Here is a 25,499-nt window from a genome sequence, read left to right on the forward strand (position 1 = left end):
GGCAAATGGGTGTACATTTACGTCCCTTTAAATTTGCCGCCCTGCCATCGGGAGCCCGCGCTGGTCGGGACCTCCGTGAGTCCGGTCGCGGGACCCGCGGACTCGATCGCCGCGGGCATACCCGCGATCGTCTCACGGAGCGGCCAAATGAAGAAATGCCGTTGTAAACAGCATTTCTCCATTCTGCCTAGCAACTAGTGATGCTGATCTCTGCTCCATGTGATTGGAGCAGAGATCAGTGTTCACTAAATGAAAGCCCAGCCCCCCACAGTTAGTAACACACCCCTAGGAACACTTAACCCCTACACTGCCACCCACTGGTTAACCCCTTCACTGCCAGTGTCATTTACACAGGAATCACTGCATTTATATAGCAGTGATTACTGTATAAATGACAATGGTCCCAAAAATGTGTCAAAAATGTCCGATGGGTCCCCCACAATGTCGCAGTCACAATAAAAATCGCTGATCGCCGCCATTACTATTAAAAAAAAATAATAAAAAATTATTAATAAAAATGCTATAAAACTATCCCTATTTTGTAAACGCTATAACTTTTGCGCAAACCAATCAATAATCGCTTATTGTGATTTTTTTTTTACCAAAAATATGTAGAAGAACACGTATCGGCCTAAACTGAGGGAAAAAAATGTTTTTTATATATTTTTGGGGATATTTATTATAACAAAAAGTAAAAAATAATGCGTTTTTTTTCAAAATTGGCGCTCTATTTTTGTTTATAGCGCAAAAAATAAAAAACGCAGGGGTGATCAAATACCACCAAAAGAAAGCTCTATTTGTGGGAAAAAAAGGACGTCAATTTTGTTTGGGAGCCACGTCGCAATTGTCAGTTAAAGCGACGCAGTGCCGAATCGCAAAAAGTGGTCTGGTCTTTGACCAGCAAAATGGTCCGGTCTGAAAGTGGTTAAGCAGGGAATGCTAATCACTTTCCCTGATGTACAGATGACCACTAGAGGGAGCATTTACAAATCTGTATATGATGTGAAATAATCAAAATATGGAACAGCAAAATGTCAAAAGCTGCATTGGTATCAGAAGCCAAGTCAAAGTACAATAGCAACCTAAAATATACACTTCCTAAAAATACAGAAGAATTCGGCCTTGATGAAAACGTCCGCTGTAAGAAATGCTGCAGCTGCTGATCTTGATCTGGATATGCTAGCTGACTTGCTGTCATGATGATCTAATAACTTCAGTATTTACTGAGTCACTGACCCGGAACGAGATATAAAGTCATCCTGACTTCACTGGCTTCATTCTTGTTTGCAGCGCGTGCTTCAGAAAGTATTGAAGTCAAACATAACCAGGCGGCTAGCAGTTTTTGGAAGGAGAGATCAACAAAAGCCTATGTATCCCCCCCAAGGTTTCCCTTACACTTAATAGTAACATCAGCAGTAGGCATCAGTTTAAAAACTCCACCCCCCCCCCGACTTGGATGCGGCTTTGACTTTTGCACAACTGGCCTACAGGGCGGCTCTTCTGTGCAGGATCATGTATACATGATACATGATTCTGCACTTCCGTGTGCGCCACCAGTGGAATGCTTCTGCTGTGAATAATCACAGCAGAAGCCGGCACTTGACATCCGCTGGCACCCGCTGTTCGTGTGTAAAACAACTAGAACGGAGATCTGCCTATGTAAACAAGGCAGATCTCCGTTCTGAAAGAGGGAAAGGGATGTATTTTGTGTCCCTGCAAAGCAGGGAATAAAAACCATCTCTTCCCCTAGCAAAAGCAGCACAAAAACACTGGCTAGGCACACATTTAACCACTTCCTGACCGGCGTACACAGATGTATGTCAGCAGAATGGCATGGACAGGCAAATGGGCGTACAGGTACGTCCCTTTAAATTTGTCACCGTGCCATGGCATGAGCGCCACCGGTGGCACGCGCACGCCAGTCGGGACCTCCATAAATCCAATCACGGGTCCTGCGGACTCGATCACCGGGGGGGTACCCGCGATCGTCTCACAGGGAGGAAGAACGGGGAGATGCTAAAGTAAACAAGCATCTCTCTGTTCTGCCTAGCAACAGTGTCAATGATCTCTGCTCCCTGTGATTGGAGCAGAGATCAGTGACGTGTAAAACACAGCCACGCCCCCCACAGTTAGCAACACACACCTAGGACACACTTAACCAATTTAATCAATTTTGTTTGGGAGCCACGTCGCACGACTGCGCAATTGTCAGTTAAAGCAACGCAGTGCCGAATCACAAAAAGTGGTCTGGTCTTTGGCCAGCAAAATGGTTCGGTCTGAAAGTGGTACACCCAGTGCACTTGCACTCATTCTCCCCAGAGCTTAGTAAATGTGGCTCTACTGATTTCCTTCATTCAATCATTTGCTAGAAAAATCCTCTATTTTTTAATTTTTCTTGCACCTGATTGGGTATTCTTAACAAAGTAAAGCTTTACCACATTATATTTACTAATGAAACATGGTATAACTGAATTGGTAAAGTCTACACTCTATTTGACTTTAGCAGATCGATACAAATTATGGGATCACTTCCTTGCCACATCCTTAAACTTTAATTTTGAGAACAGACAGGACCCTAGGGCCAGATTTTAAAGGCAAATTGGACCACACCATTTATATAAAAGTTCTATATTTTATTTATACAAAGAAAATATAAAAGAATATGCATGGGCCAAAAACAGCATTGTGGTTAAAATCATGTATTCACATATGTGCAAATATCAGCCCACAACAGCTGAGTACTTTTAAAGTATTGTTGCATAATGTCAGGAAAATGTGCATCAACATGTTTCGCTGGTCCTGGTCCGCTTCCTCAGGACACACAAAGGGATAATACAGGAACAAAACAGGCCTGCTGGATCTGCCAGACCAGCAAGGCCGATGCGTGCAGCAAGAACAAAATGACCAGTTCATGCAGGGTTCACAACGCTGTCCCCTTGTTTTTTTTTTTTTTGCTGTACGGATCGGCCTTTCTGGTCTGGTGAGACATTCTTGTCATATCCCTTTCAACTCCATTCCACACTATGGGATTGGCTACCATTCGGCACGATAACTGATGCAAAGCTATTTTAGCTAGTGATCATTTTACCCTTTACAATCTTTATCTGCTGGAGCCAACATACTATTCTTGGTGCAGCTCTGACCCTCCAGCTCTGATTCTACCTTCATTCTGTCTGTTTGGAGCCTACAAACATATGTCTTCCTAATATCAACATTTTAACCATATTAAACCAAGTGGGGTTTAGACTGTCTGGCTTTTCCTGTACCTCTGGTGCAAGTGAGGCTTCTTTTTTCCTGTATTACCCTTTTGTGTGTCCTGAGGAAGCGGACCAGTGAAACACGTCGACGCACAGGGGCTTATTTACCTGACATTATGCAAAAATACTTTACAAGTACTCGGCCATTGTGGGCTGATTCACAAATGTGAATACATGGTTTGAACCAAAATGCTGTTTTTTGTTCATGCATATTCTTTTTTATTTTCTATGTATACATATAAATCTTTTATATAAATGGTGAAGTGCAATTTGCTTTCAAAGTCCGACACTATGGTCTTTTCTGTTCTCAGACTTTAGTAGATCAATCCCACTGACTAGATAAAATAAGAACCATCTTTGGTGGCTAATTTTTTCAAAAGGCTTCTGGGATACAAAGACCAAAGGCTGCACCCTAAGAATCACTGCTAGTCCTTCTATCTTGGTATTCACTCTAGAACAGGGATCCTCAACCCCCAGGCTGCGGACCAGTGCCGTTCCATGGCCTGTGGGGAGCTATGCCACATTGCTGGGGATGGACGGCAGGTGAGCTAGCCAGCACAAACTGCACTGGCACCGTCCCACCACCAGAGGGCACCCACCTCCCCTCTCCTAGCACCACATCTTCCCTTCTCCTAGCACTTACGAAGGGGAATGGGAGAAGGAGGAAGAGGAGGAAGGAGAGTCGGGCTGGCCCGGAGGTGACAGGCTGCACACACCCACGCCCCCAAAAGATTACAGGTTGCACACACCCGCCCCCTTTCCCGTAGGCAATTGGCAGCCCCAACCCCCCTCCCCCCAGCCTGTGAAGGGGTTACCATTGCTGAGGCCGTTCCCCGGTGCCGGGGAGGTTGGGGACCACTGCTCTAGAGTTCATACAATTGGTCCCTCACAGTGTTTTTTGTTCCCATAGTCTCATTAGAGGCTTTCCCAAATCATTCGGCAAAATTCTGTACCACTTGCTGCTCTGTAATATAGACTTTTCTGGAGTCTGCTTTGGGCTGACTTTAATGGGACTTTCAATCCGGAAATTTCAAATGTGTGCAAATTGTTTTAAAGATCACAACAGAAGAAACTTTTCAGAAGTTCCCTTGCCCTCTACTTACATTGTATTTGGAAAGTTTGAGGGCCTCATCTGTGGCCTTGGACATGACCAATATTTAGTATATGTAATGCTACAGAAGAAGGTCAGAGATTGGTTACTTACTAGTAGAAACAGTGGCGTGATGCAGGTGTAGTTGGACATTAAAAGTGAAACAAAAGCAAAAACAAAAACAAAAACAATATATATATATATATATATATATATATATACTTATTCTGCAAAAATAATCCATACACACCCATTACTTATTGGACCTGTGATCTATTTTTCATAAAATAATTTCTGCCTCCTTCTAATGCTCCTAAAATGTCCCCTTCAAGCAGTGCATGTAATGCTCCATACACACGAGCGGAATTTCCGTCTGAAAAATCTTGGATGGTTTTTCCGACGAAATTCCGCTCAAGCTTGGCTTGCATACACACGGTCACACAAAAGTTCTCAGCTGTCAAGAACGCGGTGATATACAACACTACGACGAGCCTAGAAAATTAAGTTCAATGCTTCCGAGCATGAGTCAAATTGTTTACGAGCATGCGTAGGAATTTTGCGCGTTGGAATTGGAACAGACGGTCGGAATTTCCGATCGGAAACTTTTTCCGACTGAAAAATAGAGAACCTGCTCTCAATCTTTTGCTGGCCAGCAAAAGTCCGATGGAGCATACACACGGTTGGAATCTCCGACCAAAAGCTCACATCGGATTTTTGCTGGCGGAATTTCCAATCATGTGTAGGGGGCATGTGCTCTATGCAGACTACAGATCCCATAGTCCATCTCTGGAGTGAGAAAGAAAAGGTGGCTACATTCCTACATGCAGTGGGACCATGGAAAACCAATGTAGCCACCCTCTAACAAGAAATCAGATCACGGCAACAAAAAAAGGAGTTTTTAGATTTGGAGGAGGCTCAGAGCAATAGACTGGATTTTTTTGAATTAAGAATAGAAACTTAAAGTGTCATTAAAGTGATTGTAAGGGTAATTATTTTTTTATTTTTTTAAATAACAAACATATCATACTTACCTCCACTGTGCAGTTCGTTTTGCACAGAGTGGCCCCGAACCTGGTCTTCTAGGGTCCCCCCCATGGCTGCCGCAGCTCCTCCCCACATCTGATAACCCCCTCGGAGAAGCGCTTCCCCCGAGGGGGTTACATTCCGGGTGCGCTCCAGAGTCCATCATTCGGTGTCCATAGAGGCTGAATGCAGGAATCGGCCCCACCCCACCCCCCGGCGCTCACGTCATTGGATTTGATTGAAAGCAGCGGGAGCCAATGGCTTTGCTGCTATCAATCTATCCAATCAAGAGCCGAGAACCCCGGGCAGAGAGACAGTGCATGTCCACCGGGTCAAGTTCAAGGGCTCCGGTAAGTAAAACGGGTGGGGGGGGGCTGGTGTCTGCCAGGTGTTTTTTCACCTTAATGCATGGAATGTTTACAACACCTTTAGACAAAAAACTATCAATAAATGGTATATTACATGCTGTTCATACTCACTCACTATAAATTAGTTTTCTGTATTCTGCAAGAAAACCGCTGTTCTCTATATCCACCTCCATGTCCCCACTGCAGTTAGGGATTTTGCAGAGCAGTGTTGGCAGCTCTGCACATGCTCAGTTTTCACTGAGTTTCTATGCTGAGCATTTCCTCCTTATCACATCTGAGCAGCCCATGTGACTATAGAGTCATAAATGTAGGTCTATATAAACACAGTGGTAAATGACAGCCCACTGCCCTCCTCCTCCATGTCCACTAACCAGCTAAACCCAATGGGGGGCAGAATATTACATGTAGATTAATGGAGGCTTCACTTCCCTCTTATTATAAGACACAGGCTGAAGGGGTGTGACACAACCTGTGACTGGCATAAGATCTGCCCACACCATGTTATTGGCAAAAAAATAATTAAGATTTGATTTCAAATATATATTTGTATGACAATTTAAAACAGTTTATTGATAATACTTATTTATTTTTACTCAGTATTCCAAAGGCGTTTTTTTTTTGTGACCAGCAGCAGAGGACTAGAAGCTCCTCCTGCTACTGTTTCCCTGCAGGCAAGCTGGGAAAGAGCTGGGTCAAGTGACATTTGTATATCGAATAGGAAAAAAATGTAGATTTTATTTAATTAAAATAATTACAGTGCCATCATCCATATGCAAAAAGATTGTGGATAATGTAAATTGAACATCGGGGGGAGATTTTCCAAAGCTGGTGCACTCGGAATCTGGTGCAGCTGTACATGGTAGCCAATCAGCTTCTAACTTCAGCTTGTTCAATTAAGCTTTGACAATAAAACCTGGACGCTGATTGGTTTCTATGCAGAGCTACAGCAGATATTGCACGCTCCAGTTTTAGTAAATAACCCCCATTGCGTGTTGAGTATCACTCTAAATAGATTTTTTTTTTTAAATCAGAGTTTAGTGTCACTTTAGTGCATGCTACAAGAAATTCGGGGATACATAAAACTACTAGAGATCACTTAAACCCTTTATAAAATCAATGCTTGCACTGCTAACTGCTGGAGCCCAAGGGCCACACTGCAAGCACCAAAGGGCCATATGTGCCCGCCAGGCCGCAGGTTGGGCACCAGGATTTTTTTGGGCATCTCACCTAAAGCCAACACATTCTCACCACCATCATTAAATTATCTCTTTGGAAAAAATAAAAAATAAAAAAGGCCTGGACAGGAAATGTTAGAGTTGAAGTTGCATTGTGTGCAGGTGTGGATACCATATCAACAATCTAGAAATAAAACATAGATTTCATTTGTTTGGATGCTTCAGGGAAGTGGACAGGCGTAAGATCCTGGTTAGAAAATGCCATCAGCGTTGATGAATGCCTCATTCAGTGGATGGTCGGCAGGAATATTAAGTACACAGTAACATGGAGGGGTCTGATCAGAGATTCTTCTTCCCTGCTGGCTTTCACTGGGATCTAACAAACATTGCAAGGCTTTTCTATCACAGCGGATATCAGGCATCACCCTGGAGCATCAGTCACTGGGCTTCGTCTGTGCATCAACTGGATTAATATTCTCTGCATGATTGAGGTTGTTGTGTGCCTATTCTGTGTGGCTGGAGAGATTCCAGGGTGAACAGCTCTAGCCAAATTGTTTTCTTTTATTCGGTTTGGATAGGGGGGGGGGGGGAGGTTTAGATTCTCTGCTTTGGCGTTCATTGCTGATTAAGTAACATCTTGTCAAACCCTGACAGCCCGGGTGTCACTGTAGCAGGAAGTTAGGGGAAATGTCCCCGGCCGGACAGCCCGACTCTTTCCTGACATATACAGAGCTAAATACAATGCAGTTTAGATATTTTAGACAACTGGGTTCCAACCTTGTGAAACAGCTCGGGCCAGGTGCTTTACTCTTCCAACCTGACTCTGTCCCTTGCAGAAAGCTTGTTCCATAAAGGCACGGTCTGGTGAATTTGGTGTGGAGGAGCTTGAGCAAGCTGCCAAGATCCCTGGCCTCAACCCTGAATACATTTTGGATTAAAAGGCCCTTTTATGTTCCAGTATGACTGTGCCCCTTGCAAAAAGCATGCTCCATTAAGACATGATCTGATGAGTTTGGTGATGAGGAACTTGAGTGGCCTGCCAAGACCCTAACGTCAACCCTACTGAACACCTGTGGGATTATAAAGTCCTTTTCTGCTCCATCATGACTGTGCCCCATGCAGAAAGTGAGCTCCATAAAGGCATGATCTGATGGATTTGGTATGGAGGAATTTGAGAGGCCTGCCAAGATCCTTGGCCTCAACCCTACTGAACACCTATGGAAATTGGAAGGCCCTTCTCTGCTCCAGCATGACTGTGTCCTTTGCAGAAGGCATGCTCCATAAAGACATGATCTGATGGATCTGGTGTGGAGGAAATTGAGAGTCCTGTCAAGAGCCGTGGCATCAGCCATACTCAGGGTGCTACTAAACACCTTTGGGATTAGAATGCCCTTTTCTGTTCCAGCATAACTGTGCCCCTTGCAAAAGAGCCAGCTCCATAAAGACATGATTTGATGGATTTGGTGTGGAGGAACATGAGAGGCCTGTCAAGAGCTCTGGCATCAACCCTACTGAACACCTTTGGGATTAGAAGGCCCATTTCTGCTCCACGGACACCCAAAGACCAATTTTTACGCACCCGTTACTTCTATCCAAAGTCAAAGTGACACCAGAATGTATCCAAAAAATCTCTAATCTTGTTCCCACTGCACTGCACTGTGACCTCATTATACACACTGGCTCCTCAGCTGTTGCTGAGCAAAATAAAGGCAGCTTGCAGGGGAAATTTCATTATTTTGGGCTTTATAAATGCAAATATATATATATATATATATATATATATAGATATAAATATCTATATCTATATATATCTATATCTATATATATATATATATATATATATATATATGTATATGTATATATATATATATATATATATATATATATATATATATCTATAGCTATATATATATATACATAGATATATACATAGATATATCTATAGCTATATATATATATATATATATATATATATATATATATATATATATATATATATATATATATACATATATATATATATATATATATATATATATATATATATATATATATATATATATATATATATATATATATATATATATATATATATATACATATATATATATATATATATATACATATATATATATATATATACATATATATATATATATATATATATATATATATATATATATATATATATATATATATATATATATATATATATATATATATATATACTGTGTATATTTATTTTTATATATATATATATATATATATATATATATATATATATATATATATATATATATATATTTGTGCAACAGATATAAAATTGTTATACAAATAACTAAATAACTTAAAAGATGCAATGCCTTACAACCAGTTTACTTTCCCTATACATGTGTGTGTGATTTTAATGTAGTAATACGTTTTGCAGGACATGAAGTCTTACAGAAAAAAGTGTTGTTGGCCCTTTAGGGGAAATGCTTATTTAGAGTGTCTGTTGATTGTTAGAATGTTGTTATACAGGGGATGGTGAGTGTTATGAAGACATCACTGTCCAGTTACACCCCAGGCTAATATCATTAGGACTGCGTGCAGCCCCAAGACAGTCTATTACCCAGCCAGACTTCACATATCCACAATCTATTATGGTATGGTGCTGTACAATCATAAGAAATTCTATATACCTACGTAGACTGACTTCTAAGGCTTCCGAATGCCTTTGATGTTTCTAAAAGGGAATCAAAAATAAGTACACAAAAATAAAATAGATAAACAATAAAAAAAAAAAAAAAATGCATACATATGTAGCCAATGTGAAAAGAAAATGGTAAGGCCTGGTTCACACCTATGCAGGTTGCAGTTTGCATATTTCAAATGCATTTTGCATTTTTTTCAAAACACGTTTTTGATCCATTGAAGTCTATGGAACCAAAAAAAAATGAAAAAAAAGTCCCTGTCCCTTTCCATAAAATGCAGAGATGTGAACTACATCCATAGGAAATCATGTTCAATGGACTGTAGTGTGTGCACTTGAGTCCTGACAACTCTTCCTTCTGCAAATGCAAAATAGTATAAAATAGTATAAAATAGTATAAAATAGTATAAAATAGTATAAGCGCACTGCCTATTTCTCCGAATAATCTTCTATCTCTCATTGAAATTAACTTTCTCTAAGCTTTCTCTAAGCTTTCTCTAAGCTTTCCCTAATGAACTATTCCGAAATATATTCACGCACATCAGTCTACGCGCGAACGCTGCTTGTAGTCTTATTTTCCTTTTACTGTCACCTGAAATAAATAGTTGACGGATTACAGCCGTGTTCTTGTCATGTATGCAGATTAGCCAACTGCCTCAGGCCCGATTCACATCTATGCATGTTGCTTATGAGCACACGTTTTTACCGCGATTTTGTCTCAATTAGCATTTTTTTTAACCCTATATATAGCTGGTTGCTAAAAAGGGGGCCAGGAAGCCGACCGCCACGTCCTTAACAACCGATGAGTCGTCAGTTGTCAGCGGGCTGAATGTAAAAAAAAAAGAAATGTCGGCTAAAAAAAAATTGAGAGAAAAATTAGCGTGGGGTCTCCCCCCAGTTCCATACCAGGCCTTTGGGTCTAGTATGGCTTTGGAGGGGACCACCACACACCAATTTTTTTTTTTTTAAATGCTGCAAAATCCATACCAGACCCGTATCCGAGCATGCAGCCCAGCAGGTCAGGAAAGGGAGGGGACGAGCGAGCGGCTCTGCATCCCCCCACCCCAAATCACCTTGCCCCCATGTTGAGGGCATGCGGCCTGGTATGGTTCAGGAAGGGAGGGGCGCTCGCTCACCCCCTCCCTTTCCTGACCTGCTGGGCTGCATGCTCAGATAAGGGTCTGGTATGGATTTGGTATGTGGGGGTCCCATCCAAATCTAACTCAAGGGCCTGGTATGGACCTGGGGGGGACCCCACGCAGTTTTTTTTTTTTTTCACAATGTTTCTTTTAGCCGGCATTTTTATTTTATATTGGGCAGGAAGCCAGCTGACAGCTCATGACTCATCGGTTGTTAATGCCGCGGCGGCCGACTTCCCGGTCCACCCCTTCGCAAACAGCTATATATCCCCATTGATAACGTCATCTATGACGAAACGCATCTGGGAGGGCACGCAGTGACGCCACCACGCTACACGAGGGGAGGACGGGCTCGCTTTTGATTTTATGCGATTGATACAAATATTTCCGTAAGTGCATTTCTTTTATATATTAAAATGTTTGAATGGTTTTACACTATGGGCAGTCTTTTTTTCTTTTTGAGTCATATACTGCCAGTTTACACTGCCCTGCGGAATATCTAAGTGGCACTTTGAGTGTGAGGTTTGTCCCTGTGAGATACAAGGATCCCTGGCATAAGTTAGGCTGCTGATGAGTCAGATCCAAACGCTTTGTATACTTTGCCTTCTGTTAAGCGCAACCTTATCTCGGTGGTTGGGCACTTCTTCACTTTATTCTATTTGTGTGGAGTCATCGGAGGGGGGGGGGTTATGCAAGATTAACCAGCATGGACTTTGCCATTTTAAATCTTGTGAATGAACGTTCTCCATAGTTAAATCACTATTGGCAGCCGATGATATACTGATGTGGACTCATATTTATGATTGAATATATTTAATTGATTTAAATATTAATTTTTTTTTTATTAATTATATTTTTATTAATTATTTTTTTATTAATTTAGTATTGGGTATTTGGTGCAGCTCTTAATTTGTTTTTCTTGGTCTATGTGTGTGTATCCCAGCCTATAGATTTATTTAGGTTTACATCTATATTCATTTATTTATTTAATTTAATATTTATTTTTGGTGAGTGAAGTTTATCCTTTCCTAAACAGCTATATACAGTGTAAAAAAAAAAAAAAAAAAAAAAAAAAAAACTCAAATCGCAGCAAAATCACAGTAAAAACGCGGTACTTTGCGTTTTGGATGTGGGTCCATTGAATTCTATTCCCTTTAAAATGCTGCATTTTACGGGAAAAAAAATCCCCGACCCTTTCCAAAAACACAGAGGCACAAAAATGCATTGATGTGAACATGTTCCATAGGAACCCATGTTAAAAAAAATTTCCCTGCATTTCTGCAAAATGCAAAAACGGATTAGTGTGAATCAAGCCTTAGCCCTTGTATACACAATCGGACATTCCGACAACAAAATTCGTCTGATTTTTTACGAAACTGGTATTGCATACACACGGTTGGACAAAGTTGTTGGGAAATCCGATCGTTCGTAACGCGATGACGGTATTTCATTACGACGGGACTATGTTCAGGCTAGTAGCCAATAGCTTTGGTCTAGGAATTTGATCTGAGCATGCGTGGCGCTTTGTCCGATCGGAATTCTCTACAAACGATTGGACAAAGTCCAATCAGATCATGTTGTCGGAAAATTTTTATATCCAGCTTTTAAACTTTGTTGGTCGGTCATTCCGACAGAAAAAGTCAGATGAAGCCCACACACGGTCGGATTATCCGACAACACGGTCCGATCGGACATTTTCTGTCGGAAAGTCCAACCGTGTGCACAAGGGCTTAGGCTGGATTCACACCTATGGCATTTTTAGTGCTTTTTGCATTTTTTGCAGATTTGCACTACAGAACGTGTTCCATAGGAAACCATGTTATATGGACTGTAGTGCAAATCTGCAAAATGCAAAAAGCACTAAAAATGCCATAGATGTAAATCCAGCAAAATGCCGTGTACACACGACCGGACTTTTCGACGGACTAGGTTTGACGGAACAAATCCGCTGGATAATTTGATCGTGTGTGGGCTTCATCTAACCTTTGCTGTCTAAAAATCAGACGGACTTTAGATTTAGAACATGTTTCAAATCTTTTCGACTGACTCGAGTCCGGTCTAAAAATCCGTTCGTGTGTATGCTAGTCCGACGGACGAAAACCGACGCTAGGGCAGCTATTGGCTACTGGCTATGAACTTTCTTATTCTAATCTGGTTGTACGTCATCACGTTCAAATCTGTCAGACTTTGGAGTGATTGTGTGTGGTCAAGTCCGTTCGTTAAGAAAGTCAGTCGGAACTCCGTCGAAAGTCCGTCGGGAAGAGCGTCGGACCTAGTCTGCCGGAAAGTCCGGTGGTGTGTACGCGGCACATAACAGTGACCTCTGTTGGGTTCTTTTTTTACAGAGAGCTGTCCTCGCTACAAGCCTGCAATTTTAGTGTCCCGCACTCCACCAACACTTCAACCGCTGGAGATAAGTATAAGGAACAGCAAGAAAGTGAAATATAAATAAGAAGTCTTTCATCTTTTCATCTTGGTGTTACAATAACAACTCAGGTGGTGTACTTACTTTAACTACAGCACAATTACCTTGTAACTTGTCACAATGGTGATGATAATTAGGTATCTGAAGACGCTGAACATGCCCCGTTGATGCTACACTACACGCGTTGATGCACGGAACAGCTAATTGCAAAAGTTTCATTCCAGCTATGAAGTACAACTATATAGCACTCTGTCAAAGGTTGGAAAAGTGTTAAAGGCAAACCTCCAAGAGAGAAACATGAAGGCCGGCGCTGCTGATTTCTCATTCTGCTACAGTACGTCTTTGGCTATCTCACTGATTCTTTAGCTTGCTTCAAATCTTTATACTGTAAGTTCACCATCAGGAAGATTTTCAGAATTTCCCCCAATTAAATTCTATATCCTCTGAGTAGTCCATGCCAGTTCTCCTCCTGTTGTAAACAATGCACGTCCCCCCATTATAGATGCAGCTGTTTGGGGTCCTTTCCACACAAAAAAACGCTCATTCCTCTCTGTCTTTCTGCTTGCAGTGTGGGCTGAACATTAAAGTGATGTGCCTCCTAGTGGCCACTCCAGGTCATTACACATGTCCACGTGCGCAGTGCACTCTCCCTGTTTCAGCTGTGCAAGGTGCAGGTTGTCCCACAAGGGTTCTGCATCTGTACAATGTGGCCACAGCTCCTTTGAACCAACATTTATTATGCATATGATTGAGCTGGCAACAGTATTTGCATTTGATGTGCAATAACCACTCCTGATCCCTGCACTCTGTTCATTGCCCTCTTCTAACCCCTGAACTCTGTATGTTACACATTCCTGACCCTGCACTCTGTTTATTACCTTCTTCTAACCCCTGCACACTGTACGTTACACACTCCTGATACCTGCACTCTGTCCATTACCCTCTTCTAACCCCTGTACTCTGTACGTTACACACTCCTGACCCTGCATTCTGTCAATTACCCTCTTCTAAAACCTGCACACTGTACGTTACACACTCCTGATACCTGCACTCTGTTCATTACCCTCTTCTAACCCCTGAACTCTGTATGTTACACACTCCTGACCCTGCACTCTGTTCATTACCCTCTTCTAACCCCTGAACTCTGTATGTTACACACTCCTGACCCTGCACTCTGTTTATTACTCTCTTCTAACCCCTGCACTCTGTACGTTACACACTCCTGATACCTGCACTCTGTTCATTACCCTTTTCTAACCCCTGTACTCTGTACGTTACACACTCCTGACCCTGCACTCTGTTCATTACCCTCTTCTAACCCCTGCACACTGTACGTTACACACTCCTGATCCTGCACTCTGTTTATTACCCTCTTCTAACCCATGCACTCTGTATGTTACACACTCCTGATCCCTGCATTCTGTTCATTATTCTCTTCTAACGCCTGCACTCAGTACGTCACACACTCCGGATCCCTGCACTCTGTTCATTACCCTCTTCTAACCCCTGCACTCTGTACGTTACACACTCCAGACCTTGCACTCCTCATGTACTTTTGGCCCATGCTCTCTGTGCATTACGCATTAATAACCTCTGCCGCTTTGCATTACACATTCCTTACCACTGCACTCTGTGCATTATACACTACTGACCCCTGAACGCTGTGATTTACACAATCCTGACCCCCTGCGCTCTGTACATTGAGCACTCTTGATTTCTGCACTCTGAAATACACAATCCTGACCTCTGCACTCTGTGTGTTACACGCTCCTGACCCCTGAGCCCTGTACATTACATACTACTGACCTCTGCACTCTTTGTGATTTACACTCCTGAGCCCTCCAGGCTGTGTGTTTTGCACTCCTGAGCTCTGCATGATAGACACAATGGGAGTCATTTACTAAAGGCAAATCCACTTTGCACTGCGAGTGCACTTGAAAGTGCACTTGGAAGTAAAGTCGCTGTAGATCCGAGGGGGACATGCAAGGAAAATAAAAAAACAGCATTTTAGCTTGCACATGATTGGATGATAAAATCGGCAGAGCTTCCCCTCATTTCATATCTTCCGCTCAGATCTACAGCGACTGCACTTCCAAGTGCACTTTCAGTGCACTTGTCACTACCTCACTGGATTTGGTATCTGTGCTTGAAAGACTGCTCATCCCAGGGATCTATCTATCTATCTATCTATCTATCTATCTATCTATCTATCTATCTATCTATCTATCTATCTATCTATCATCTATCTATCTATAGATAGATAGATATACGCACTTGTGCGTATATCTATAGATAGATAGATAGATAGATAGATAGATAGATAGATACATAGATAGATACATAGATAGATACATAGATATATGTGTAAAACACCACATTTAGAGTATATGAATCACTGTTCAAGTCAGCACGAGTAAATCCCACAATTCAATATGTCTGATGAAGGGGGCGATATGTGGGCCCTGAAACGCGTTTGCTCTTGTACCAAATTTTTGTTTGGAATAAAACCTTCCTTTGAAAGGTAACACTCCAGAGTGGCACTTTGACTTCAGATTCAACCATAGATTTTTGCTCTGCGCCAGATCACGTGCCTAAGTACATGATCTGACGCTTCCAGTGACCCGCTCCCGCTGTGATTATACACAGCAGGTGCCCAGCGGTGGGTACCTTAGACTTGATGTCGACTGGCACCTGGCGATTACACAGGACACAGGCAGAACGACACTCTGCCTATATATACAGGGCAGTTGGCGGGGGGGGGGGTGCAGGGGGAATATGGTATTTGTAATATATGATGTAACATTGAGACGTGTGTCTTTTTTTGGAATTTCTATAAGATTTAAAGAAAATTAATAAAGCGATTGAAAAAAAAATGAACTAAACAAGGCAGACTGCCGTTCTGTCAGCAAGGAAGGCATTGATCCTGTGTTTCTACAAAGCAGGAGCACGGATCTTTGCCTTCCCCTAGACAAAGCACTTCCCCCACAGTGAGTAAGCACAACCTAGGCACACAGGTAACCCTTTGATCACCCCTGATGTTAACCCCTTCCCAGCCAGTGTCATTAGTACAGTGACAGTGTATATTTTTTTTTAGCAATAACCACTGTATTAGTGTCACTGGTCCCAAAAAATGTCACTTTGTGTTCCGATATGTCCGCCGCAATATCACAGCCATGCTATACGTTGCTGATCGCCGCCATTACTAGTAAAACAATAAAGAAATTAAAAAAAATATCCCATAGTTTGAAGACGTTATAACTTTTGCACAAACCAATCAATATATGCTTATTGGGATTTTTGTTACCAAAAAAATATGTAGCAGAATACATATTGGGCTAAATTTATAAAGAAATTTGATTTTTTTTTTGTTTACATTTTTTTAATTGAGTATGTTTTTTTAAAGCAGAAAGTAAAAAAGATAATTTTTTTTTTATTATTTTTTATAGAGCAAAAAATAAAAACCGCAGAGGTGATCAAAAATACAAAAAGAAAGCTCTATTTGTAGTAAAAAAAAAAAAAAAAAAAAAAAAAAAATTTATTATTTCTAACATCACATGACCTGTGTTAACCAGTTGACTGCCGAAAAGTTTACCCCCTCCCCTTTCTCGACCTTCCTTTTTTGTGATATGGCGCTGCGTTACTTTAACTCACAACGCTGTACCAAAAAAAAAAGAAAAAATATTTTTTTTTTGGGTACAGCGTTGTGAGTTAAAGTAACGCAGCGCCATATCACAAAAAAGGAAGGTCGAGAAAGGGGAGGGGGTAAACTTTTCGGCAGTCAACTGGTTAACACAGGTCATGTGATGTTAGAAATAATAATAATAATCTAATAAATAATAATCTTCATGAACCCAACAGAACTAAAAACATTTCTCTTAATGCCACATAAAGCTTCCTCTATATATTCCCAGCATAATCACATACAACAGAATACACTCCTGCACAGAGGATGCAGGCCATGTATGGACCTGACAATGAAACACTAATAGGCAATATAGCAAGCTGAGATTGGACATTATTTTCAATTACTGCTTTTTTTTTTCTTTTTTTCTTTTCTGTTATGTGATCATAATAAAGAGTTTTTTTTTTTTTCTTCCAACCCACACAGAGATTCTATACAGACAATGACTGCGATTCCCTCGTGTTTTCCATCCAGCTGTATTACTTTAACCCATTCACCTCTGGACATTTAATTCCAGCACACAAGTGAGCCCCCCCCCCCTGGGGACATATCACAGCAGCTGATGGCCTCATAGCTATATTTCAGTAAGAAGCATCGCACGCCGCGGCCTGCCAACTCAAGAATCCAGTGCAGAGAAATAAATGTGACGGAATTTCAGGGATGTAAATGAAAAAAATACAAAAAAAAAAATGGAGCCGCGTTTTTTCCTAATTAGAAATTATTAGCCTCCTGAAATGATCACATTTTGTACACTTGGCCAATTATCTCTGCTGCGTGTGCAATTACGCTCACACCTCTAAACACACTAATGTACCATGGTGCTGGCTGGCACAGTGGGCTGTGGCGCAGGAGACTATTTTTCCCCTCTGTCTGCAGTCTTCAAGCAATACTTTAATCTGACAGAGAGAGACAATGCTAATGTGACTGCACTTATGTGTGCCGGGGAACGGGGGGAGCAGACACTGTGCGTTACATGGGATGCATGTCTATTGTCAGTGGAGAGCCATTTAACCCCTTCCATTTCACTGCACATCTCTCCATCTCTCCATCTTTCCATCTTTCCATCTTTCTATGGCTGTACATTATACAATGTTCGTGTCCCATTTCATTTAGATTTACCTTCAACTATGTAGTGCCAGGGCCTGCCTGACTGCAGACAAGTGTTCAGGTGTGACCTTCATAGAATATGGTTTTGGTAAATCTAAAGAGAAAAATGTAGAAGAAAATTGTATCATGTATGGCCAGTCTTACCGATATCTGTTTAGCAATTCCAGCTTTCTGTCTGTCTATCTCTACCCCATATCTATCAATTCATACTATCTATCTATCTATCTATCTATCTATCTATCTATCTATCTATCTATCTATCTATCTATCTATCTATCTATCTATCTATCTATCCATCTATCTATCTATCCATCTATCTATTATATCTATCTATTATATATATCTATTCTATCTATCTATTCTATCTATCTATTCTATCTATCAAACTATTCTATCTATCTATCTATCTATCTATCTATCTATCTATCTACCTATCCAATGCAGGGGCGGACTGACAACTCATGGGGCCCCCTGGGCAATAGGAGATTATGGGGCCCCCAGCCAATCAGGGGCCACACAGTATACACAAACACACACACACAGTATACACAGACATGTTTCTATTGGCTGAGAAGGTACTGGAGGGGTGAGGCAGCTATAATCTCAGGATTTTTAGACCAAAAGGATGTCGGTAAGGGACATTTCAGAGACAGATATAAAAAAAAACACAGATTTGTACATACTGTCCCTGGTTTTACTGAGGCTGGCAACCCTGATGGGGCCCCCTAGTGGCCCGGGGGCCCTCGGGCAGTGCCCGAGTTGTCGAATGGTCAGTCCGCCCCTGATCCAATGTATTCTATTTATCTGTCTATCTATCTATCTATCTATCTATCTATCTATCTATCTATCTATCTATCTATCTATCTATCTATCTATCTATCTATCCAATGTATTCTTTCTATCTATCTATCTATCTATCTATTCAATGCATTCTATCTATCTATCTATCTATCTATCTATCTATCTATCTATCTATCTATCTATCCAATGTATTCTTTCTATCTATCTATCTATTCAATGCATTCTATCCATCTATCTATCTATCTATCTATCTATCTATCTATCTATCTATCTATCTATCTATCTATCTAATGTATTCTATCTATCTATCTATCTATCTATCTATCTATCTATCTATCTATCTATTGGGATACCTGCCTTTACACACACATGAAATGTAATGGCATCCCAGTCTTAGTCCGTAGGGTTCAATATTGAGTTGGCCCACCCTTTGCAGCTATAACAGCTTCAGCTCTTCTGGGAAGGCTGTCCACAAGGTTTAGGAGTGTGTCTATGGGAATGTTTGACCGTTCTTCCAGAAGCGCATTTGTGAGGTCAGGCACTGATGTTGGATGATGAATAGGCCTGGCTTGCAGTCACCGCTCAAATTCATCCCAAACATGTTTGGGGATCAGGACTCTGTACAGGCCAGTCAATTTCCTCTACCCCATACTCACCCATTCATGTCTTTATGGACCTTTATAGCTGAAAAGGGTGGGCCAACTCAATATTGAGCACTACAAATTAAGACTGGGATGCCATTACAGTCCATGTGTGTAAAGGCATCCCAATACTTTTGACAAAATAGTGTATCTATCTATCTAGTTCTCCCTCTAACACCTCTCTCTCCAATCTCTATGCATCTCCCATATCGTATGTACTGTATTTTTAAATAGTGCCATACGTATACAGTCCATAAAGTGCATAGTACATTAAAATATTTGCTAAACATAGATAGATCTCTCTCTCTCATATACATCTATCTATCTAGGTATCTATGTATGTATATATCTATCCATCTATCTCTACATTTCTGTCTACCCCAATTCTATGCATAAGCTAAGCACACATACATACAATCAAATCTTAATTTAATACACGCTTACATAAATATACATTATGTAACTCTTACGTTTTTTTAATTTTTTTTTCTTTTTACATACCGTACTCCATGAACTTTACAAAAAATGGCACAACTTTATTAACTTTGGAGCCACGAGGGGACATGCTAACATTTGTACTTTCACAGCCACCAGCAATCAATGGACTGGTTAAAGCGAACAAAATGTGTTCCATCTAATTTATGACTGGTATTTATGTAGCACCAACAATTTCCGCAGCAGTTTAAATATACAGTAAGTCCCTGCCCCCAAGGAGCTTAGAATCGAAGGTCATTATCTGACATATATACACAGTTAATAGTTACTAGTTAATTCCAGTTATGTTATATTCTGCACCAAAATCCACGACTTTTCAGGTGCCGAATAATGAGCACATGGACCATGTTGAATAAAGCAGTGCAAAGAGAACCAACCAATCAGAGGTCACATCCTTTCCTTTTACACCAACCAGAACCATGAATGAGAAGGTCTAGTCGGTTGTTGCTCGTTATTATATAAGCTTTGTTGGACAATCAGTCACACACACTTTTATGTTCTTCCCCACTCCAAAAAAAATAAAAAATAAAACAATTCCCAAAAGCATTTACTAGGACAAACCTACATCCAATGGATTTTTCGTGGATAGTCAATCTGAAGTGGATTACCAAAGCTAATCAGCTTTTGACAGGTTTAAAAATTTGCAACATTGGCAAGCACACAAGTCAAAGTCTTACATTGGCATCAGACAGCCCTGACACTCCATTTATTTTAGGTCTTTATATATAGCATTGACAATTCATGCATTGCTTTACATAGATTGTACATTCGCGTCAGTCTCTGCCCTCAAGGTGCTTACACTCACATACTAGAGCCAGTTTGGACAGGAGCCAAATAATCTCTAGCATGTGTGGGAGGAAAACCATGCAAGCACAGGTAGAGCATGCCAACCCCATACAGATAGTGTCCTGGTTGGGTTTCCAACCAAGGAACCCAGTGGACACAAGTCAAGGGTTTACATTGGTATCAGAAAACCATGGCTCTCCAGTTATTTTAGGTATTTATATAATGCCGAAAATGTACATAGCACTTCAACTATTGTATATTCATATCTTACAATCTAAGGTCCTCATCTCATAATCTAGTGGCAACCTAAACAGGAGCTAACTAACCTCTAGCATCTATGGGAGGAAACCCACACAAGCACAGGGAGAGCATGGAAAGTCTATGAAGATGGGGTCCTGGTTGGGATTCCAACCAAGGACCCCAGTCCAAACAAGTCAAAGGATTTGATTGGCATCAGATAAACCATGACACTCCATTTACATTAGCTATTTATATAGCACCAACAATTTACGTAGCTCTTTACATAGTGTACATTCACATCAGTCCCTGCCCTCAAAAGCTTACAATCGAAGGTCCCCATCTCACATATTATTGCCAACTTAGACAGGAGACAATTAACCTACCAGCATGTGTGGGAGGGAACCTACACAAGCACCGGGAGAACATGTAAAACCCATACAGATAGTGCCTTGGTTGGCTTTCCAACCAAGCACCCCAGTAATGCAAGGCATTAGCACAAGCACAGGGAGAGCATGCAAGCTCCAAAAAGATAGTGTCCTGGTTGGGTTTCCAACCAAGGATCTCAGTGCACACAAGTCAAGGGTTTACATTGGCATCAGACAACCCTGGCACTCTATTTTAGGTATTTATATAGTGCGGACAATTTATGTAGCTCTTTACATATTGTCCCTTAAGTCCCTGCCCTTAAGGAGATTAAAATCTAAGGTCCCTAGTTCACATACTAGTAGCAATATAGACAGGAGCCAAATAAACTACCAGCATGTGTTTTAAGTGTGGGAGGAAACCCACGCAAGCACAGGGAGAACATGAAAACCCCACACAGATAGTGTTGGGTTTCCAACAAAGGACCCCAATACACCCAAGTCAATGGCTTGCATTGGCAACAGACAACCCTGACACTCCAGGTATTTATATAGCACCAACAATTTACACAACGTTACATATATTGTACATTCACATCAGTCCCTGCCCTCAAGGGCTTACAATCGAAGGTCCCTATCTTCTCACATACTAGTGCTAACTTACACAGAAGCCAATTAACCTATGAGCATGTGTGGGAAGAAAACTACGCAAGCACAGGGAGAACATGCAAACCCCATACAGATATACAGGTAGTGTCCTGGTTGGGTTTCCAACCAAGGAGCACAGTGCACACATACATCAAGGGTTTGCATTGGCATTAGACAACCCTGATACTCCAGGTATTTATTTAGCACTGACAATGTACACAGCACTACACCTATTGTACAGGCATACCCCACTTTCAAGTACACAATGGGGTTTATTTACTAAAGCTGGAAAGTGCAAAATCAGGCTCACTTCTGCATAGAAACCAATGAGCTTCTAATCCCAGCTTGTTCAATTAAGCTTTGGTAATAAAACCTGGAGGCTCATTGGTTTCTATGCAGAAGTGAGCCTGATTTTGCACTTTCCAGCTTTAGTAAATATAGCCCATTGTGTATTTAAAAGTGGGGTATGCCTGTACATTCACACCAGTCCCTGCCCTCAAGAGCGTGCAATCGAAGGCCCCCCATCTCACGTACTAGTGCCAATTTAGAAAGAAGCCAATTGACCTACCAGCATGTGTGTGTGTGTGTGTGTGGGGGGGGGGGGGGGACCCATACAAGCCCCGGGAGAGCATGCACACCCCATACAGACAGTGTCCTAGCTGGGTTTCCAACCAAGGACCCCAGTGCACACAAGTCAAGGGTTTACATTGGCAGCAGACACTCCATTTATTTTAGGTATTTAGATAGCACCAACAACTTACATAGCACTACACCATTCACATCAGTCCCTGCCCTCAAGAGCTTACAATCTAAGATCCCTGTCTCACATACTAGTGCCAACTTAGACAGGAGCCAGTTAGCCTACCAGCATGTGTGAGAGGGAACCCACGCAAACATGTGGAGAACATGTAAAACCCATACAGATAGTGCCTTGGTTGGCTTTCCAACCAAGCACCCCAGTAATGCAAGGCATGAGTGCTAACCACTAAGCCCCCCGAGCAGAACCCATCTACAATGCAGAATGCCAATAGTGTGACACATACACACATACACTCAACCGACAAACCGTGACTGCAGCAGACCAAACCATTATTTAAAGAGCATCTATCTGCCTGTTAATGTAATATGTGCTTAGGGAAAGGCAGCGGTTGCAGTTTCCTAGGTGAATAATCATCACGCTTGTACTGCACAGAGCAGGCTGGTGCAAAAAAAACATGGTTTGTTGCGTGCGGTGGGTTGTATACTATGAGCATGCTACGCTTTCCTTGCAACAACATATAAGCACTGCGGCCCCAAGAGGACTCTACAAAGCTAATCGGGCAATGACACAATGAAATGCTCTCTTGCTAAATTAAATAGCCTAGGTATATGAACCAACGAGGCTGCCATGTCATTTCCTTAAAAGCCGTATCCCTACCGAAGGCTTGCTTGCTCTACTATAAAAAAAAAAAAAGAAAAAAAAAAAAAGCATAAAACACCAGAGCAAGGGGAATTAATAGGCAGTTGTATAGGACTGTAAGGCATGAGGATAGTACATTAGTGCTTGACTTATGTTTTTTTTTTTTTTTATGTTATTTTGCCTTCCAGCCAAAAGGACAGATCTGCAAGAGTGAAGGGTGATATTGTCCTTCATCTTATTACACTAAGTACTGAGCAGGAAGGGGAGACACAAAGCAAAAAGGGATTGAGATGCCGCTGCAGGCTTCTCATTTAAGAAACACATTAATTAATTTCGAGTCTTTTAATTAACTCCTTGCACACCCAACCTGAAGCCTTTTTTTTTTTTTTCCACGCAGACCCCTCCTGCATCCATTCCCCTCAAAGCACCCTTAACTATCATCCCAGCTACACCAGCTATTTTTAATCATGGTGTAGCTTTGTATTAACTCCTTGTCACACGTACAATACTACCGCCAAGCCGCAGTAAATTTGAGGCTACAAGATGATAAAATAAATGAAGACTAGTGAGCCATAAGGCAGGGGAGCCTAGATGCAAGATCACAAGGTGGGGTATCCTAAAGACACTGGCCTTCTCCAAAATTAAATAGACCATTAAAAGATAAAATAACAAAACCAACTTTCGCTGCAGTGTTTATTCTGATGGCGGCATTATGCAACCCACTGCCTCTGAGCCCATGTCATTCCAGGCTCACCCCCAGCTTTTGACTGGCCAGCTTTTTCTATAATGTTCACTTTCAATTTACAGATTTCCCCTGAAGTCATTTTTTTTTCTGCCACTAGATGCCCTCGGTCTGATGACCAACATCATTCAACTCACTTCCTCTGAGCACATGTCATCCCGGACTTGCCCCAACCTGTGACTGGCCAGTGAATGGAGAAGCAGCACTGTCATGAGTTCATCTCATTCACTGTGTTCTCCCCTAATGGTAGCAGGCTTCTGATTAATTTATTGGTCATCCCAGACCAATCCCAGCCTGTGACTGGCCCGTGAAAGGAGAAGCAGCACTGTCATGAGTTCATCTCATTCACTGTGTTCTCCCCTAATGGTAGCAGGCTTCTGATTAATTTATTGGTCATCCCAGACCAATCCCAGACTGTGACTGGCCCGTGAAAGGAGAAGCAGCACTGTCATGAGTTCATCTCATTCACTGTGTTCTCCCCTCCTGGTAGCATGCTTCTAAAGAATTGATTGGTCATCCCAAACCCGTCCCAGACTGTGACTGAGCAGTGAACGGAGAAGCAGTACTCTGGTGAGCTCATCTTCCCATCACTGTGCTCTCTCCTCCTGTCAGCATGTTTCTGATGAATTGGTTGGTCATCTCAGACCCACCCCAGTCTGGGACTGGGCAGTGAAAGGAGAAGCAGCACAGAAATGAGCCCATCTCTCCATCACTCTGCTCTCCTCTTAACTCAGTATGCTTCTTGTAAGCACATGAACTGATTGGCACCTTGAACTGCTTCTGCCTTTCAGCCTCCAGCCCTGCTGTATAGAGACTGCAAACGGCAGGTCAAAATCAGCTTGCTTCTGATGAATTGATTGGGCATCCCAGACTCGCCCCAGCCTGTGACTGGCCAGTGAAAGGAGAAGCAGCACAGCAATGAGCCCATCTCTCCATCACTCTGCTCTCCTCTTAGCTCAGTATGCTTCTTGTGAGCACATGAACTGATTGGCTTCTTGTGCTGCTTCTTCCTCTCACACTCCAGACCTGCTGTACAGGAACTACAAAAGGCAAGGACTTACGTTGCTTACATCTTAAAGTAAATGATTAAAAAGCTAGTCTGTCTTTTTTTTTTTGTTTAATAAATGTTTATTGGAGATAAACAACAAACATGGACTGTAGAATTCACAAACAAACACACAATCAAACATACAATCAATCCATCAATGCCCAATCCCACAAACCAGGGGGCAGGATGATCAATAGCACTAGAGTAGCCTGGAATCAGTACAGTAGAACAATAATAACGGAAGTGCCAAAGGAACAAACATTCTGGAGGTTATGAACAAGGTGCGCAGCACCTATAAAAGGACCGGGCATCATGTTGTCTGCTAGTCTGTCTTTTAACCTGTCTAGAGTTCAGTGCACAGATATACCGGTATGCAAAA

The 25,499-nt window shown here is 41.6% G+C and overlaps 1 protein-coding gene across 3 annotated transcripts in view; it reads right to left on the bottom strand.

Moving 5' to 3' along the window:
* LRRC4C (leucine rich repeat containing 4C) overlaps positions 1 to 25,499 on the bottom strand; it is a 1,242,711-nt gene that overhangs the window by 1,215,671 nt on the left and 1,541 nt on the right. The window lies entirely within an intron of this gene.

This window comes from Lithobates pipiens, unplaced genomic scaffold (genome assembly GCF_037356315.1).
Source record: "Lithobates pipiens isolate NorthernLeopardFrog02 unplaced genomic scaffold, aLitPip1_a1.2 Scaffold_10, whole genome shotgun sequence".
NCBI classification, from domain to species: domain Eukaryota; kingdom Metazoa; phylum Chordata; class Amphibia; order Anura; family Ranidae; genus Lithobates; species Lithobates pipiens.